The 16612-nt window shown below is 36.7% G+C and overlaps 1 pseudogene; it reads right to left on the bottom strand.

The window, feature by feature from the left end:
• Positions 1 to 7527: 7527 nt before the first annotated feature.
• Positions 7528 to 8949, bottom strand: LOC124985459 (elongation factor 1-alpha 1-like; annotated as a pseudogene).
• Positions 8950 to 16612: the final 7663 nt, after the last annotated feature.

Here is a 16612-nt window from a genome sequence, read left to right on the forward strand (position 1 = left end):
AAATGAAGACCTAAAAAATATAATTGTAAAGTAGGGCTTGTGCAGTAAGTATAAGATCTTATACATTGATAATAAAGACTTTATCTTCTTTTCAACTACACCTGCAACAATCTCAAAAAGTGATCACATATTAGGTAATAAAAAAAGCATCAGAGGGTTAGAAATACAGTTCAGTGGAAGAGCAGTTGCCCAGCATACGCAAGTCTGGGGTTCAATAATCCTCAGTACCCCCATACACAACACAAAAGCCTCAGTAAATTCCATAAAATATTAAAAACAACATTCTGATAGCAATGTAAAAAGCTATTAATTAATGCTACAATGTGGATCTTAAATGTCCCCCAAAAGTCCATATGTTGAGGTTTAGTTCCTGGCCTGTGGCACAATTTAGAGATGGTGGTGCCTTTAAGAGGTGGGGCCTCCTAGGAGGAAGGTAGGTCTTCTTTTTTAATATTTATATTAGGATATTACACAATTTTCAAAGCTACAAACAGAATCTTTTTGTACATGTATTTAAAGCATAACAAAATGAAAGCATTTCACAAAAGAAGTACAAATTATAGTACTATTGAAATATGATGCATAGACTAATAGTGTGTTTATGGGTTATAAACAATACATTCATTTCAAAGAATAAACATTAAATGTGAATACTATTTTGGTTAAAGTAAATATCATGGTAAATGTTAACAGCAACACCTTAAGAATATGAAGGAAGATAGGTCTTTGGAGGCATGTCCTTGATGGGGACATTGGAACCCTGGCCCCTTCTCTCTTTCTTTCCTTCCTGGCTACCACAAGGTAAGCAGCTTTGCTCCATCACACACTCTGGCTTGATGTACTATTTTACCACAGGCCCAAAAACAATGGAGCCAAACAAACTTGGACTGAGATCTCTGAAACCAAGAGCCAAAATAAACCTTTCCTCCTCATGCTTTGTTTATATCAGTTATTTTTTTTTTCACAGTACATAGTAAAGATGATGAACACAGTAACACGTTATTTTAAAAGAGAAACACTGCAGTTTAATTGTAGTACTAAACATGACTCTGAAAGCTAAAATACACAAGCAGAATCTATTATCTGTGATGCCAAATGCACAGAGATTAACAGCACAGGATCACCCACTTATCTGCTCAGCAAACTGAGGCAATTGTTCAACCTTTTCCTCATGTGTAACACTGAAGGAAAGTGAATAGTATTAAATTAAATCGTGGAGCACATGCTTGCTCATTGTGGATACCCAATCATTAGTTATAAACTCTAGCATATAAGTATTGAAAATTATAGATTTGACATAATCAAAGAGTTAAAAAAAATTATAAGTATAGGAAAAAAAATTTAAAATTTTTTTATAGTTGTAGATGGACAGAATGCATATATTTTGTTTATTTTTTTATGATTTATTTTTTTTTACAGACTACATTTTGATTCATTGTACACAAATGGGGTACAACTTTTCATTTCTATGGTTGGGCAAGATGTAGATTCATACCATTTGTTTACTTTTATGTGGTGCTAAGGATCAAACCCAGTGCCTCACACATGCTAGACAAGCACTCAGTCACTGAGCTATAGCCCTGGCCCCAGTATAGAAAAATTTTAAAACTAAACTTAAAGTCTAGGAAGTTTAGAACTTACATAACCACTTGGAGTATTCTAGTTTTTATTGAAAACTTGATGAGTGCCTAAAAAGATCTTTCCATTATTTTTGGCTACTCTACAGAACACCTGGCAATTTATTTATCATATCCCAGTGAAATTGTGGAGATGAAACTTCATTAGGCCTGCTGGGATAGAAACCTAAGTGTGTGTTTGCTTCGAAAGTTTTATTGAGAAATTTCATGAAATTCAACCAAACTGGCACAGTCAATAAACTGGAATCAGCATGCTTGGGAGAAAGTGTGTGTGTGTGTGTTTCTAGTCCTTTAAAGAGTCTTTGCCACATCTATTTCCTACCACCCCAATACTTGACACGGTTCTGTTGGAGTAGAGCATCCAACACTTGACATGGTTCTGTTGAAAGAGCAGCCTCCCTCTTGGGGGCCATAGGCATGGTATGTCTCCATGTACAGTTGCTTTTAATACTAATAATCAATATATCCTTAGATTCAGATTATAGAGAATACTGGGGAGCTTTCATGATACTGGGACACAAAATAACATACAATAAAGTTTAATATTAATACTTAGATGAAATTATAAATAAACAATTATGATTTGCTCAAATTTGTAAGGAGCCTGTGATTTTAGTATACAAATTCTCTAAAAGTTATATATAGGTATATGAAAGTATATTCCTTTGAGCTTTGATGTGGTGTTTGTTCCTCATTGCTTTCTTGGTGTTTATGATTAAGTTTAAGGATATTTTTCCCACTTAATAAAAAATAAATAGGTTAATCATAAGTACAATATGTATTCTTCCTACGTCTAGTTCTTTAAAGATCAAAATAGTTTTAGTACATCATTGAGTACATGAAATAGAATAAATATTAACTATAAGCTGATTCCTCTATTCTCTGTTAGTAATAACAAAAACTTTCAACTGTTAATAACTAACATTAGAGTTCTTGGAAAGGGTAAATTCTATAGAAACTTAATGACGTATTCTTTCAGAGAAATTAAAACTAAACGGAGTATGGTGCCCTCTACCTTGCTGGGAACTGATTTTTTTTTTTTTAATTTAACCTATCATACAGTAAGAACATGTTTCTTAAACAAGATCATTAATTATACTCTTAAAGATTTTTTACTTAACATTTCCTTGTATTAACCGTGAAAAGATATAATCAATACCAAAGGAAAAACATACAAAAAAATTTTGTGAACAATGAAGATTCAGATTCAGCCTCAGAACACTTAGTGTCTCTGTGTGCTGTTTCTCCACTGCACTGACGCCTCCCATCCACCTAGGATCCCTGACTGCTGCTAGGGCTGGATCCCCGCAGATCTTGACAGGTTATGTTTGCGGGTGTGTGCATGCGCATGTGTGCCGGGACTAGAACCCAGGACCAGAACCCAGGACCAAAACCCAGGACCTTACATGTGCATGGCAAGCACTCTAAAACTGAGCTACATCCCTGAGCCCAGAACATTTTTTAAAAGGCCCTTCCTTTAGAAATTTAAAACCTTATAGTTAACAACTCTTAGGTGAAAGAAATTTTTTAAAAATTACAAAATTTCTCAAGAACAAAGGTATTTAAAAAAACAACACCAGATATCAGAATCTATGAGGTACTTTAAAGATAATGATAAGATTTATATTCTTATATAATCGTATCAATAAAAATGAAATAATTAAAAGAAACTGTCTAGTCAAATGTTATCTATAAAAGACAGACCAAAAGTACAAGAGTATAAACATGGGAAGCAAAAGAATGGAGAAGTCATATTATGGAGATATTAACAAAAAGAAAACAGGACCGACTATGATAATGAGACAAAAATAAATAAAAAGTAGTACTAGGAAAAAAATAGCATTCTCTTTATTGATAAATGATTCAATTCACCTAAGCGAATAGCATTATTGTGTATAATTAAAAATTGAAATAACTTCAGTGTGAAATTGACAAGATACATCGATATTGTTTCAAAACACCTGCCTCGATTATTGACAGTACAGTGCAGCAGTTAAGAGCTGTCCTCTGCAGACAGAATGCCATGTATGACTTTTCATTTTGTTACTTACTAGCATTGTGATCTTGGAGAGATGAATTCTTTCTGATTTCTCTTCTGTAAGACAGTGATAATCATAGTATTGACCTCATAGTTCTTTCTGATTTCTCTTCTGTAAGACAGTGATAATCATAGTATTGACCTCATAGTATTGACCTCATAGGTAGTTATGATAACTACCTAACTTTCTAGACAGCTCTTTTACTGCCTTTTGATCTTTTCATGCCCTGTGGTCATGTAGGCATGAGAAGAAAGGAAACCTAAAATCCAAAGGGGCAAGACACCCCCACTCCCATGAGCCCCAGCTCTAGGTTCCCTCCCTTCTGAAGGAGTCTCTCTCTCTCTCTCTCTCTCTCTCTCTCTCTCTCTCTCTCTCTCTCTCTCTCTCTCTCTCTCTCCTCCCCACCCCCCACCCCCACCCCGCTTCTTTCTCTTAAATAAAATTTACTTTTCGTTCTTGCCTTGCATTTCTGGCGTGTTTAATCTTCAATACCAGAGGAACTAGAACAGATTCTGATTTTCAAGACGGATAACAGCCGGGGGCTCAGCCAGAATCATTACTGAGGTAAGCTCCTCTGCACCTCGCATCTTTCTGAGATGCACCTTCCTATGTCCTTATTTCTTTCTGGAGGACAATTATGGGCACCCGTTAGTTAATTAAACGCAGTTAGTGCAAAATGCCATCCTACCAGACTCAGTTCAGGGGACTGACAGTCTTGGCAGCTCCTATTTACATGTCCTGCAGATCAGGCAAGTTGGGTTTTCCTAAAGCCATTTTGTACTGTCCAATCCAGGCTCAGAGCATATCTGGCAGCAGTATACTCAGTCCCTAGACCCAGTTTGCCTTGAAATGCATGGAGAGATGTACAAAGTGTTGAAACAATTCCCCAATGAATCCCAAGGTTTTCTCCCCCTGACCACCTCTCCTGACAGCCTTAATAGAGTATCTTACGTGACTGGTGCTGGAGAATACTCCAGTGACATACACCCCTTTATGAGCCAAATTGCACTCTCCTATGCTCACTCCCCTCAAGCACTCCCCTCCCTGATCAGACTCTAGAAGATCAGACTCTAGCTGTTGAGAGAGGGACATTTTACATGGAATGGTTTGCCTGTGTTCCCTTTGTTCATATATTAAGCCCTTAAAAATCTGTAGGGGTTCTCCCCATTGTTGTTTCTGTGCTCCATGAGTTTCTTTGACTGCAAAAAGGGAGGTGTTTTTAATTCATTCCTCCAAGAAAAGGACATTAAGCATTTAACAACCACTAGATGTCCTCCTTATCTTCTGGAGACTCTTCTAACCCACAAGGTTGTTTTTTTGTTTTTTTTTTTTTAACCCCTGTGGGTCATCACATTTGGAAGTTTAGTAGTGGCAGGAATCCTACAGGGTCATTGTTATGTGACAAACAGGGACCTTGATCTTTCTCCCTGGTGAGACAGCAATAAATACGGCAGACAGGTTTGCTGGCCATCAGAAGCTCATGTAGGGAGATGTCCCTAAAGAAATGGACTCAGATGGGAGCTTCATTCTCAACAGTTATCCCAGGTCCACCACTAGCCTGAATACTGAAAAATTGGGATAAATTTGACCCACAAATGCTCAAAAGAGCACCTCATTTTCTTCTGCTGCCAGGCTTGGGAAATGACCTAATCATGGTTGTTGGGTAAAGAAATGTCTAATAATTTTCTGGATCTAAGCCTGGCCTCATTACCAACTGGGGGAATGGAAAATGGTTTTCCAGAGGAAAAATAAACTACAAAACCACAACTTAAGAGACTATTTTACAAAATTAAAAAAAAAATGTTTAAAAGGCCCTATGCATGAGGTTTTGCCTCTCATGCTCAAAACAGCAGCTTTCCTTACTTGTTAGCCTTCTGCCCAATCTCTAGCTCTTCAAGGCTTGCATCTGAAATGTAAGCTAAAGAGGCAATTATCCAAAACCAGTTTGAGACAAAAGGGGGTGGGGAGGTGTCTCTTTTAAATTCAAGCTGCTGTGGGACCTAATGTCTGGTTATCTTATCTGCTCTGTACTCTACCACCTACTTTCTTAACAAGTTCCTCCCTACACACTACAGCACAGGGAGGAAAAATAGAATGATTTCATATGTACATGTCTTCTTTACCTTGAGAATCTTTACCTGATGATTTCAGGACTCTCACATTCTTTAAATATCGGGACTGAGTCTAATCTGAACCAAAAGTGCACTCCAATCCGATAAAAATGTTCTGCATGATTTATGGCCGTATGATTTTTTTTTCAGAACTCCTGTTGTTTTTTCCCCTAAATATCTATATTTTTGAGCTCATGATTTATGGTGAATTCACATTTGATCCTAAATGTGATATATTAATTTATTTACTTAATAAATTAATATATTAATTTATTTACTTAATAAATTAATATATTAATTTATTTACTTAATAAATTAATATATTAATTTATTTACTTAATAAATTAATATATTTTTCTGATCAGTCTTATCTAACTACAGAGGTTTTTACACTCTCTTTTAATTCAGAGGCCACTTTTTCAAAGACTAGCTGAAAGATCTCCTTTCACAAAATCCTAAGAAGGACATAGACATGGTGATGTTGGAAATAAATCTGATAGCCATCAAGGACAAGTGGCCACCTGAACTTTTGATTTCAGTGTCCACCATCCCTGTCAGACTTTATACCTAACATTTCCAACATTACAGGACTGTCCTATATTTAAGTCATAATGTAAAAGTCTGAAAGTCTCTAATTTCTGATGGATTAAATCTTTAGAGGTTTTAATGAACCTCTGAAGCATTGTGTGGAGAGTGGATGAGCTCCAGTTATTGGTTCATACTGGGGCGTAGGCAAAAGTCAAGCCTGGGAAACATTCCTTGCCAAAAGGCAAGGATGTGAATAGCATTGATACCCCAGTTCTGACACTAATAGTTATCAGACATTCCAGTACAATGGATTTTCTGGGAATAGCAAGATAGTTGCAGGATGTTCCTAATGCTGTAACAGCAGGATAGTTACAAAAATGTTTCTAGCTCTGTAACTTTTTTAGTGCACAAAGAAGCCTCTTAATAACTCAGAAGACTTGAACAATTTATAATGCCCCTATAGTTAAACTTCCTGATTATGAGACCCTATATAATAAATTTGCAGAGTTAGTTCTGGGTCACTGTTACTCCATCAGAGGGCAATGTCCCACCTGGCCCCAGCTTTGCTTAAAAATGTCTATTTTGTCTCTGTGTTTTTCCCAATCTCCTGTGCCCCTACTCAAGATCCTTTGTTGATGCTGTGCAGCTCATGGCAGCATTTTCTCCTACCTATGGAGATCTACCTACAAAAGCTGCAAGATCTTTGTTTCCTGTCTGTTGTGTGTATGTATGCCCACCTGTGTACTGTATTGTTGTGTCTACATATGTGCTTCTGTCCATATATCATGTACATACTATCGAAATTGGCATATAAATGAGCACTCAAATTAAAATTTAAAAGAAATAAATCCAAATTCCATTTAATTCATGTGACTTTTAAAAAGTTCAATTTAAATTAAGTAAAAGATGAGAGTAAAGATGTCTTTTTTTTTTTTTCTTTCTCATTAAACTTTTGTTTTAATGGGTCTCAAAATTCTGTGACAGATTTTTGGTCAAGTTGTTTCCATTAAAAAGTACTGATTTTAAAAACTAAAAACTTAAAACTGCCACACACACACAAAAGAAAAATGGTCCACAAAACATTCTTCTTTCCTTCTGAAGGTTTTAGGATGCATTGTTATCATTAACCAGTCTTTTACTATTAAACTTAAATAGCCAATTGAGACAAACAGTTCTGAGACCGCTCTTCCACCATTGATTAAGACTGAGGTGGCAGGTGTTAGGGGTAATATTCATGTAGCCTTCTGAGCTTCCTGGGCAGACTTGGTGACCTTGCCAGCTCCAGCAGCCTTCTTGTCCACTGCTTTGATGACACCCACAGCAACTGTCTGCCTCATATCACGAACATCAAAACGACCCAGAGGAGGAGAGTCAGAGAAGCTCTCAGCACACATGGGCTTCCTGGAACCATGTCAACCATGGCAGCATCACCAGACTTCAAGAATTTAGGACCATCTTCCAGCTTTTTACCAGAATGGTGATCAATCTTTTCTTTCAGCTCAGCGAACTTGCAAGCAATGTGAGCTGTGTGACAATCCAGTACAGGGGCATAGCCAGCACTGATTTGGCCTGGATGGTTCAGGATAATCACCTGAGCAGTGAAACCAGCTGCTTCCATTGGTGGGTCATTTTTGCCGTCACCAGCAACATTGCCACGACGAACATCTTTGACAGACACATTCTTGTCATTGAAGCCCACGCTGTCTCCAGGAAGAGCTTCACTCAGAGCTTCAGGGTGCATTTCAACAGACTTTACTTCAGTTGTGACATTGACTGGAGCAAAGGTGACCACCCTGCCAGGCCTGAGAACTCCAGTCTCCACTCAGCTCACAGGGACAGTACCAAGACCACCAATTTTGTAGACATCCTGGAGGGGCAGACGCAAAGGCTTGTCAGTTGGACGAGTTGGCAGGATGCAATCTAAAGCTTCAAGCTGTGTGGTTCCACTGGCACTGCATCATTACGGGTGACTTTCCATCCCTTGAACCAAGGCATATTAGCACTTGGCTCCAACATGTTATCACCATTCCAACTGGAAATTGGCACAAATGCTACTGTGTCAGGGTTGTAGCCAATTTTCTTAATGTAGGTACTGACTTCCTTAACGATTTCCTCCTATCTCTTCTGACTGTAGGGTGGCTCAGTGGAATCCATTTTGTTAACACCAACAATTAGTTGTTTCACACCCAGCGTGTAAGCCAGAAGAGCGTGCTCACGGGTCTGCCCATTCTTGGAGATACCAGCTTCAAATTCACCAACACCAGCAGCGACAATCAGGACGGCACAGTCAGCCTGAGATATGCCTGTAATCATGTTTTTGATAAAGTCTCTGTGTCCTGGGGCATCAATGATAGTCACATAATACTTGCTGGTCTCAAATTTCCACAGGGAGATGTCAATGGTGATACCACGTTCACGCTCAGCTTTCAGTTTATCCAAGACCCAGGCATACTTGAATGAGCCCTTTCCCATCTCAGCAGCTTCCTTCTCAAATTTTTCTTTTGTCGATCCCACCACATTTGTAGATCAGATGACCAGTAGTGGTAGACTTGCCCGAATCTATGTGTCCGATGACAACGATGTTGATATGAGTCTTTTCCTTTCCCATTTTTGCTTTGATTTAGCCGTGGTTTTCACAACACCTGTGTTCTGGCGGCAAACCCATTGTGAAAAAGCTAAAGATGCCTTTAAATTACTAACTCACAAATTTTTCTGGGTGGTCAGACTATTAATAGAGTGTGGGTTTCCATAGAATGTCTAGAATGTAATAACCATTGCTTCTAGGATTTTTCTTCAACAGGGAAGAGATGGCTAATACTGTTAACTACATTTGTCTGATATCTTGGTCTTTATAGTTAAAAATGAGTAGGTTAGATTTAACATAAATGGGATTAATCTTCACAAATGTGTTAGAGGAGACATCTGATTAATTTGCTGTTAAAGTGCTAAAACATCAACTGCTAAATATAAAACCAAATACTCTTGACTTCTTAAATCCCACAAGGTAATATTTTTAAACATTAAATGTGTTTTCATAAATTGGTAAATGGAAAAATTTTGAGATTACTTTGTTTCTGTGTCTTCACTTTTTAAAAACAAGGTTACTAAGAGTTAAGATTCTATCAGTTTAATTCAATATACAGAGTACATGAGGTCTCAGTTGGGTTCAATTCAAGTACTGTACAACATATTTCATCTTATTAAAATAGTTTGTCTAAACTTAGAAATTTATAAGAATTGTTTCATAATATAAATTTTAAAAAGGGGTAAACAGCTAGGAAAGAGATGCAAGAAGGTTCTGGGTATGGAAATATATTTTAATATGGAAAGTAGAAGGAAAAAGAAATGTTTCTGGATTCGAGAAAGTATCTTGTGTGGTAAAGTGAGAAGTTGCAGGATGTCTAAGTTGCATAAGGTTTGTACTGGGTAAATTTCAAAAAAGTTTGTGTGTAACTAAAAGGGCACTAATTAGCACAATTAAAGTTATTGAAGGTTTTTCCCTCAAGACAAATGTTTATGTACTGATATAAACCAAAGTTTAATCCTTTATATGTTGAAGTAACAAAGATTTCTTAAAACATTAATCTGCTCTTATATATCAAGATAATTTATTGTGTCTATTAAGTTTTATTATTTACAGAAACTACTGTTAAGGAATTAGGGTTTATACAACCCTGATTAGACAACTGTTATTTTAGAGTATTATACTACACTATAGAGTCTGAATTTTTCTTTAAAAGTTAAACTTGGTTAATATAGAACATCAGTGTAATTGTGGTTCTGTTACTGGTTTATTTGTATACTAGATGTATTCATATCTTCCAAGCATATGAGTCTTTCAAATATAAGGTTTAGAGGAAAATTTTACCAAGCTGGTGTTCTTCAACCCAAAATTTAAAGTAAAGGTTTGGGATTATAAAAATTATGTTTCTTACCAGGTGCAGTGGTACACACCTGTAATTCCAGTGGCTCAGGAGGCTAAGACAGAAGGATTTTGAGTTCAAAGTCAGCCTCAGCAACTTAGTGAGACCCTGAGCAACTTAGTGAGATGCTGTCTCAAAATAAAAAATAAAAAGGGCTAGGGAGGTGGCTCAGTTGTAAAGCACCTGTGGGTTCAATCTCTGGTACAAAAACAAAACAAAACAAACAAACAACAAAACACCAAACAACAAAACAATGTTTTTTGATTCATAGCTATTATATGAATTAAATGTTATTACTCTTGTTAACTTTATTTTTTATTTTCATTATAAACTTTATAATTATTATCCATTAGTGCCTTATAAAAGTACAACTTCTAATATAACAACCTGAGTAAATTTGAGGTAACAGGACAGACAAGTTATAAGGCTAACTTCCAGTACTAATACTGACCCCAATTAAATGGAAGGGTTAAATGGCTGTAAAGTTATAGACATTAAAGTTAATACCCAGTACTCCTAATTTAAGACTGTGAAACTGGCTTGTTGAACGTTTAAAACTAAAACTTAAAGACTAAAGTTAAGGAAGCAAAAGGGCCAAAAAGAAAATAGTCAATATTTGGCTCTTGCCCTCTGAGGTCAACTCAAACCCAGGAAACAGGGTGACTTCTTTAAGGGCCTTGCAATTAGGAGGATCCATGAGTTCCTAGAGGAGAAAAAGCTGATCAGCGCACCTGCTGCAAAGAGGAGGTTCATTGAAGAGGGAAATGTCCCTGATGCTTCCAAGGGAAGCCACTGGTCAAAAAGCCCCTTACCCATCCTGCCAGATGGCACAAGGGGAGTTAAGAGGCTTCTCAGAAGTTCCCAAGAATAACCCCTGAGGGAACTCCGCTGAATTTTAACAGTAGATAGGAACAAGGTCAAACACCTAGCCAAAAAAAAAAAAAATGTTATAATGAAAAACACAAACACACCTGGGCACTTAAAAGGAAAAGACAACAGTTCTTTTTTTTAAAGATTTTTCTTTTTGTTTGTTTTAATGTTATACATAACAGAAGAATTCTCTATTCATTAAACACAAATGGAGTAATATTTCTCATTTTTCTGGTTGTACATGATGTAGAATCCCACTGGTTGTGTAGTCATACATGTACATAGAGTAATAATGTTTGATTCATTCTACTATCCTTCCTACTCCCATACCCCCCTCCTTTCACTCCCCTCAACCTAATCTAAAGTAACTCTATTCTTTTGTAGCCTCCCCCCAACCTTAAAAGAGAAAATATTCAGTCTTTGGTTTTTTTGGGATTGGCTTATTTTGCTTAGCATGATATTCTCTAGCTCCATCCATTTATCAGCAAATGTCATAAATTTCATTCTTCTTTAGGGCTGAGTAATATTCCACTGTATATACACCCACATTTTTTTTTGTGCATTCATCTGTTGAAGGACACCTAGATTGGTTCCACAGTTTAGCTATTGTGAGTTGAGTTGCTATACACATTGATGTGGCTACATCACTGTAATATGCTGATTTTAGACTGAGGAGTGGGATAACTGGGTCAAATGGTGGTTCCCTTCCAAGTTTTCTGAGGAATCTCCATACCACTTTCCATAATGGTTGCACCAATTTGCAGTATGAGTGTAGCTTTTTCCCTACATCCTTGCCAACATTTATTGTTGTGTTCTTGATAATTGCCATTCTGGCTGGAGTTAAGATGAAATCTTAGAGTAGTTTTGATTAGCATTTCTCAAATTGCTAGAGATGTTGAACATTTTTTATATATTGATTTTATTTCTTTTGCCCATTTATTAGTTGGGTTATTTGTTTTGGTGTTAAGTTTTAGTTCTTTATATATTCTAAATATTAATACCCTATCTGAGGAGCAGGTGGCAAAGATCTCTCATTCTGGGGAGGGTCTTTTTTTTTTTTTTTTGGTGGTGCTGGGGATTGAACCCAGGGCTTTGTGCATGCTAGGCAAGCACTCTACCAACTGAGCTATATCCCCAGCCCAGATCTCTCATTCTGTAGGCTCTCTCTTCATGCTCGTTTCCCTTGCTATATAGCAGCTTTTTAATTTGTTGCCACTCCACTTACTGATTTTTGGTTTTATTTCTTGCACTTAGGAGTCTTGTTAAGGAAGTTGATTCCTGTTGAATTGGCAATGTGGAATAAAATATGTTGGAGTGTTCAGCTTACATTTTCTTCTAGCTGTTGTAGTGTATCTGGTGTGATTCGAGTTGATGAGAGATAGGGGTCAACTTTCATTCTTTTTTCATACAAATAGCTACTTTCCCAGTATTATTTGTTAAAAAAGGCTATCTTTTCTCCAGTGTATGTTTGGAATCTTTGTCTAGTATCAGCTAACCGAATATGTGGGTTTGTCTGTCTTCTATTCTATTCCATTGGTCTTCACATTTATTTTCTTGCCAATATGGTGCTATTTTTGTTACTGTTCCTTTGTAGTATAAATTTGAGGTCTAGTATTGTAATGCCTCCAGAATCACTATTTTTGCTCAGAAAGTATTGTTTTGACTACTCTGGGTCTCTTACTTTTCCAAATGAAGTTTGCTGTTTCCAGTTCTGTGAATGTCATTGGTATTTTCATGGAGATTGTATCAAATCTGTATATTGCTTTTTGGTAGTATGGCCATTCTGACAATATTAATTCTGTCTATCCAAGAACATGGAGGGGGCATATAGGGGACAATCCTTCCATCTTCTAAGGTCTTATTTCTTTCTTCATTTTATCTCTACATCTTTGTTAGCTTAATCCCCAAGTATTTTGAAATTATCGTGAATGGGATGGTTTTCCTAATTACTTTTTCAGCAGATTCATTATTAGAATATAGGAAATGCATTGATTTATGTATGTTGATCTTGTATCCTGCTACTTTCTTAAATTTGTTTAGCAGTTCTAGAAGTCTTCTGGTGGAATTTTTTGGGTCTTCTAAATTTAAGATCACGTCATCAACAAACTAACATAATTTGACCTCTTCTTTTCCTATTTGTATCCCTTTCATTTCTTTCTCTTGCTTGATAGCTCTGGCTAGGGTTTCAAGGACTACGTTGCATAGAAGTGGTGCAAGTGAACATCTCTTATTCCTGTTTTCACAGAAAATGCTTTGCTTTTTTATTTCCATTCCGTATGATTTGATATTGGGTTTTCCATATATAACCTTTAAAATGTTGAAGTAAGTTGCATCTATCTCTAGTTTCTAGTGTTTTAAAAGTGAATGGGTAAAACAAAAAAAAAAAGGAAAAAAAATAAGTCTTTTCATCATCAAAAAAAAAAAAAGTGAATGGGTGCTCTACTGTCAAATAGTTTTTCTACCTCTATTAAGACAATCGTGTGATTCTTGTTCTTAACTCTAGTGGTTAATTACATTGATTGATTTCCATATGTTGAACCAATCTTGCATCCTTTGGATGAAACCCACTTGATCATGGTGCACTATTTTTTAATGTGTTTTGGCATGCAGTTTTTCAATATTTTATTAAAAATTTTTGTATCTATGTTCATTAAGGATATTGGTCTGAAATGTTCTTTCCTTGATGTCTTTGTCTGGTTTCATAGAATGAATTCGGCAGTGTTTCCTCCTTTTCTGTTATGGGATAATTTGAGGAATATTGGTATTAGCTCTTCTTTGAAGGTCTGGTAGAACTTGACTAAGATTCCATTTTCTAGCCATTTGATTGGGTTATTTGTTTCTATGGTGTTTTTTGAGTTCTTAATATATCCTGGAGATTAATGCTCTATTTGAGGTGTATGTGGTAAAGATTTTCTCTTATTCTCTAGGCTCTCCATGTTATTATTTTCTTTGGATTAGGCAGAGGGGAGTGAAGGGAGGTGAGGGAGTATGAGGGTAAAAAGGATAGAATAAATCAGACATTATTACCCTATGTACATATATGACTGCATGAGGGGTGTGATTCTACATCATGAACAACCAGAAGAAAGAGACATTATACTCCATTTATGTATGATGTGTCAAAGTGCATTCTTCTGACCTATATAACTAATTAGAATTAAAAATTTAATCTAAAAAAGAATCCATTGTTTAGGTTCATTTGTTTGCTACCTAACTTGGGTCTGCCCTGCACAATGCATGGTTTGGTTAATTTGAGACTCATGCAGTTTCATACACAGAGTTATGTCATTTCCTTCTCTAAATTTACCTCCTCAGGTTCCCCTACCCCCCCCACCACCACCACCACACGCACTTTCTAGTCCACAAAGGTTCCTTTACTTAGTCTTTTGGACAGAAAGACTGAAGTTTTAATGGGAGTTTTAGTCAACCAAATTGTACCGGTCAGACACTGAGGCAAAAAACTGAGGGAAAACAAAACACACACACAAGGGTTGGGGGAAATAATTCTGGGCAATGGGTCCCTGCAGTGTTCTACAAGTTTTGACTTTTTACCCCAATCTGCCTTCCATTCTGGAATTTTTGCAATTTTCAAGTCATTGTTTTTATTTGTAGTCAAGGATAGATTACTGGAGACGTAGATCATAATAGCCAGACTCCACTCCAGTCAGGCTTCCTCTTCAACACTCCACCCAACTATGCTTTATAAGGTGACCAGAGATTTCTTCTCGACAGTTAATCCTTTCACCTTGTGTCTCAGTGGACGTGCTAAATCTCTTTGCTGCTTCCTACTCATTACTGTTTTCCTCAAATTGGAAAGCCCTAGACCTTGCCTTTTAGAAGTCACTCTTTGTTGATCATCTGGCCTGATGGGACTCCCAAGTTTATATCACCAAGTTTTTACCTCTTTTGAACTGTAGACCTATATTTACAACTGCCCACTCAGTATGCATCATCTCAAACTTCAAATGTCTGACTACACACATAATTCTGCACTCTTTTCCCTACTGACTCCCCCTTCAGTCCTTCCCTTTTTAATCAATTCCAGCTCAATTTTCCCCAGTGCTCAGAACACAGTTCTTAAAATCACCTTTGATTCTCCTTATTCTTACTTTATACTCCATTTGTAAGAAAGTCCAGTCATTTTCACCTTCAAAATGTCTGGATTAATCTGATATCTTTATCATGTAAACAGCCCTTGCCTGATCCATGTCATCCTTATTTCTCACCTGGATTGCAGCAACAGATTCTCTATTCTTCTGTTACAGGCATACTTTGTGTTTATTGTGCTTTGCTTTATTGTACTTCATGAATATGGTTTTTACAAATTGAAGGTTTGTGGCAGCTGCATCCAGCAATTTGTTAGTGCTATTTTTCTAACAGCACATGTTAATTCATGTCTGTCATGTTTCAGTAATTCTCACAATATTCAAACTTTTCCACTTTTATTATATCTGTTATGGTGATCTGTGATCAATAACCTTTCATATTGTCACTGTAATTGTTTTGGGCAATCATAAAACATGCCAAATCAAATGGCTAATTCAATTGATAAATGCTGTATTCTGATTGCTCTACTAACCTTTCAGGTCTCCCAATTTCCTGAGGCAAAATATTGAAATTAGGCCAATTAGTAACTCTATAATGGCCTCTAAGTGAAATGAAGAGTTGTATATCTTTTGTTTTGAATCAAAAGCTATAAATGGTCAAGCTTAGACAGGAAGACTTATCAAAAACAGAGACAGGCCCAAATCTAGTATTCCTGGATACTCTTTAGTTATCCAAGTTGTGAATGCAAAGAAAAAGTTCTTGAAGGACACTAAAAGTGCTACTCCAGTGAACACATGATGAGGAGCAGAGCAGCCTGTTTGCTGATGTGGAGAAAGTTTTAGTGGTCTGCATAGAAGATCAAACCAGTTAACATTCCCTTAAGCCAAAGTCTAATCCAGGGCAAGGTCCTAACTCAATTCTATAAAGGTTGAGAAAGGTGAGAAAGATGTCAAAGAAAAGTCTGAAGCCAGCAGAGGTTGGTTGATGAGGTCTGCGGAAAAAAGCAGTACCCACAGCATTAAAGTGCAAGGTGAACTGTTAGAGGTGGCCACACTAAACTACAAGTTTTCAATGTATATTGATCCAATTTCTACTGGAAGAAGATGCCATCCAGGACTTTCATAGCTAGAGAGGTCAGTGCCTGGTTTCAAAGATTCAAAGGACTGTCTTGTTAGAGATAATATTCCTAGAGACTTTTAAGATGAAGCCAATGTTCATTTAGCTCTCCAAAAGTCCTAGGTCCTTGAGTCCTATGATACTAAAACTAATATGCTTGTGTTCTATAAATGAGGAATAACAAAGCTTGAATGACAACTGAATATTTTAAGCCCATTAAGACATGTGCTCAGTAATACTTCAAAATATTACTGCAGATTAACAATGCCCCTGGTCACTTAAGAGCTGGTGGAGATGCCCAATGAGATCAATGTTGTTTTCATGCCTGCTAACACAATATC

Source organism: Sciurus carolinensis, chromosome 5 (assembly GCF_902686445.1).
Source record: "Sciurus carolinensis chromosome 5, mSciCar1.2, whole genome shotgun sequence".
Lineage (NCBI taxonomy): Eukaryota > Metazoa > Chordata > Mammalia > Rodentia > Sciuridae > Sciurus > Sciurus carolinensis.